This window comes from Nuphar pumila, chromosome 2 (assembly GCF_984573655.1).
Source record: "Nuphar pumila chromosome 2, dmNupPumi1.hap1.1, whole genome shotgun sequence".
Taxonomy (NCBI): domain Eukaryota; kingdom Viridiplantae; phylum Streptophyta; class Magnoliopsida; order Nymphaeales; family Nymphaeaceae; genus Nuphar; species Nuphar pumila.
In genome coordinates, this window is record NC_143250.1 from 27,551,627 (window position 1) to 27,556,532 (window position 4,906).

The following is a 4,906-nucleotide window of genomic DNA, read 5'->3' on the forward strand; positions in this document are numbered from 1 at the left end:
ATTATAGTCTAAACAATATCTCGATTTATGTGATGGATTTAGGTGGGGGAGTGACCTGATCTGTTGTCCAGGTCTAAAACCCTAATCTATTTAACCTCTCTTCCTCTTTCTTTTCTGTGGCCGAGCAACTTCTTCTTCTTTTTTCTCTTACACCTTCATTTTCTTCTTTTTCTTCTTCTTCTTCCTTGTATTTTTCTTTCTTCTTTGTTCTTCGGTGTTCCTTCTACCTTTGCTCAATGGATGGTATTTGATGTTGATATCGTAGTTGTTTCATGCTGTGCAGAAAGATCTGTATAGTCTTTGATGATTATTATAGTGGTTATCTTTTATGGATATATCGATATATTTATGACACATACGACTATGGTGTATTTATTATGAAATATATTGAAGCTTACGTAGAATATAATGACCATAATCATCCTCAATCTTTGCCGCCATACTGGAGCAAGCATAGATATTCTACATGATAGACATGTGGGTGTTGATGACCATCTATTTGATCCATTCCTACTATCAGACTCTTAATCGTTTGTAAACCATACTTTTCAGTTAGAAAAATATATGTCTAATCTTCGATATACTTTATGACAAATATGCTAATCATGCGGGTTGTATCTTCTCTGCCTATTGAGATTCATACTTTTATCTGCTGCCAATATACATCATGAAAAAGAACTTGCAAACAGATAAGGACCTCCATTGATAGATAGACTTGCCTTCAATCATTCTCAGTGACTAGCGAAGGCCACTGAGTAAACTAAAAGTGTTGATGTTGATGTTGATGCTGATGTTGATGATGTCTGTTTTAAAGTACATCACTATTTTGATGTGGGTTGATGCTGATGATGATGTTTGTTTTCTTCGATGATGATGATGGTCATTTATTGTATCTAAGCCAAACCATTGGTCATGATGTAATGTAACTAAATACTCATGTAAATGAATGTGGTTGTAATGCATTGTTAAAATTATTTATAATAATGAGTGTCAAATATCTTACGACTGTTACTAAGAAAGCTAACGATTACAACTTACACTAATGAAAGTTAAATGCTAAAGCAATAACGATTTGTACTAAAAAATACAAAATCCTGCAATGATCATTACTTATGAATGCAAACGATTACAACGATTTACAATATTAAAAGTTAAATGCTAAAGTCATAACGATATATACTAAGGAATACAAAATTTTGCAAAGATCATTACTTAAGAATGCAAATGATTACTACGATTTACAATACTGAAAGTCAAATGCTTAAGCGATAATGATTTGTACTAAGAAATACAAAATCCTGCAACGATCATTACTTATGAATGCAAACGATTACAACAATTTACAGTACTGAAAGTTAAATGCTAAAGCCATAACGATATGTACTAAGGAATACAAAATCTTGCAAAGATCATTACTTAAGAATGCAAACGATTACTACGATTTACAATACTGAAAGTTAAATGCTTAGGCGATAACAATTTGTACTAAGGAATACAAAATCCTGCAACAATCATTACTTATGAATGCAAACAATTACAACGATTTACAGTACTGAAAGATAAATGCTAAAGCCATAACAATATGTATTAAGGAATACGAAATCTTGTAAAGATCACTACTTAAGAATACAAATGCTTACTATAATTTACAGTACTGAAAGTTAAATACGTAAGTGATAATGATTTGTACTAAGGAATACAAAATCCTACCATGATCATTACTTAAGAATGAAAATAATTACAATGATTTACAATATTGAAAAATAAATGCTAAAGCGATAACAATTTGTACTAACGAAGACAAAATCCTGCAACGATGATTACTTAAGAATACAAACAATTACTATGATTTACAATAATGAAAGTTAAATGCTTAAGCAATACCGATTTGTACTAAGGAATACAAAATCTTGCAATGATCATTACTTATGAATGCAAACGATTACAATAATTTACAGTACTAAAAGTTAATGCTAAAGCCATAACGATATGTACTAAGAAATACAAAATCTTGCAAAGATCACTACTTAAGAATGCAAACGATTACTATGATTTACAGTACTGAAAGTTAAATGCATAAGCATTAACGATTTGTACTAAGAAATACAAAATCCTGCCACGTTCATTAATTAAGAATGAAAACGATTACAATGATTTACAATACTGAAAGATAAATGCTAAAGCGATAACGATTTGTACTAACGGAGACAAAATTCTGCAGCGATGATTACTTAAGAATGTTAAACATTTCAACGATTTATACTACTGAATGATAAATGCTGAAACAATTATAAATGATTTTAAACCATTTACCTTATTTAATTGTAGACCATCTAAAATGAACTTAGCATTATCTTGCTTTACATTAATTCTAGACCACCAACCGATCTTTGAAAAACCATAAATTGCAGGGCCACACTAAGGCCGCAACGCCACAATATGCTCTCACGTCCAAGTCTACAAAATCAATATATTAGTAAGACTATAACCTTCAACAATTTTTTCTTTTTACTTTTCACTTTTTATCAGTCATTGTGTAATTCGCAATAAGACAAATCATTGTATATGTATTGTATATGAATCATTATACCAGATATTGTCCCACAATGATATACACAATGACGTATCTATCGGTCAAGTTAACTTGATTTGTTCTTTACTAAGTCTAAACATCGTGTCGATTTGTTTATTTTTTCTTTTCTGCCATTTTTGAATGTCATTGTGTAAAGCTCGTGAAGGAAAATCACAATAGGATATTCAAATATATTTGACTTGATTATTTGATGGGTTCAGGTGGGATGGCTGTACAGATCGTGATAGAACACCTTCTATAAAAAACAAATCATGGTCTCTTATATACAACTGATTGCAAGTCAATCATGATCTCTTATAAAAAATAAATGCGATCACTTTTATTTATGAAGGCCGAACATTACAACGATCGGTTCAATGGCACTTGTGTGTTACAATTATTAGAAAAAACAATTAAAGGATGTCACGTTACAAAAAATAATTATAGAATTACAACAAAGACTTATAGAATTACAACAAATAATTATTGGGATAAAAAGAATCAATATCGTTTATTTACTGGCACTTGACGACTCATATGGAATATGACATACAAACCATCTCTTTTTTTTTCTTGGAGCACTCTCTATCCTCGGTGGCCTCTTGGTTCCCTCGATCTTATTATAAACACTGGTCATCATCTCTACCAGTGACCTCATTTGTCTCCTTAAATTGCTCACCTCCTTCTGTAAGTCTTTATTCTCCCTCTTCAACATCTCGAACCTTGTGCCGAAGACTACGTTCTCTTTTCTGAGTTGTGTTCGCTCCTCATCATGTACTGTTACTGAGGTAATCGTTGTTGTAGCCAAAAAGAGACGATGGACGTGTTTTCTATGCTGGGATGCGACATGCTAGGGGACAGGAGGGAGGCATGGGTTCCCAATATTCTCAATCTCTAGATTTTGATACATGGGTTTCCAATATTTTTGGAAATAGTCAGGATCATATTGTCGTTCTTTATAATCATACGCTATGGCATAGACACCTCCTTTGTTCCAGCTATATAATTGTTCCCTATAGCGTTCATGCCAATTCACGTTCCTGGCCCTACCACTATTCATTTTCCTTCTAACTTTTATAGGCTTCTTTGGGATAGACTGACCCAAGCCAGACTGTAGAAGAACTCGACTACCATGCTACAACTCAGCTTCATAATTGCTAAACAATCAAATATCGTGGTCAGACAGTCTCTCACCCTCAGTAACAAGCTCTTGGTCCTCGTCCTCCCCATCTTCATACGGTCTCCACATAACATGTACATTGGAGATTATGGTTTAGGTATAGACAATTTTTTATGCTAATGAATGCTAAATATTAAAATTATTTATAATAACGAGTACTAAATATATTACAATGACTATTACTAAGAATGCAAACGATTACTATGATTTACAGTACTAAAAGATAAATGCTGAAGCGATAACAATTTATACTAACGAAGACAAAATCCTTCAACGATGAGTACTTAAGAATGCTAAACATTTCAACGATTTATACTACTGAATGATAAATGTTGAACTGATTATAAACAATTTTAAACCATTTACCTCATTTAGTTACATACCATCTAAAATGAACTTAGCATTATCCTCCTTGACATTTATTCTAGCCCACCGACCAATCTTTAGAAAACCATAAATCGCAGAGCTACACTGAGGACACAACATGACAATATGCTCCCATGCCCAGGCCTATAAAAATAATATATTAGTAACACTACAACCTTCAACGAACTTAGTCTACAAGTACTAAATATGTAATAAACAAATACCTGAATAAATGGCCAAAACCCCTCGATGATTTTCGTACCCTTACTCGCACGGTAAAGTTGATTGTACAAGTGTGCGAGCATAGCAACACCGCATGCATAGTTGTCGACTTCATCTAAGTCTTCTAGAAACTGCAGCCACAAGTAACTTATTCTCGAACTAGAACAATCAGAAAATAAAGTAAGACCAAAAAAATAAAGAAGGAAGCCACACAACTCTTGGTCAGTTCTTTCAGATGCACATATAGCGGACCGACCTTCCCATTTATTATGGAAAGAAGAAACTTTCATCAATATGAAATTGCTTCTATTAGAAATACATTGACTTCAGTCGTCTATCGACATTCCTAGAAGGGTCGTGCACTTTTTCCTTGCGTTATAGTTCGAATCCCGTAATAGGACAACATTGCCATGACACTTAAGGCCAGTAATCCGTGCCATATCTTCTAGGGTCGTGGTGATCTCAAAAGAATCAAATTGAAATGTGTTCATCTGATGATTCCACTTATTTACCCGGTGGGTCATTGTGTTCCGACACATTTCAAAATAATGCTGGTCCAGAAGGCC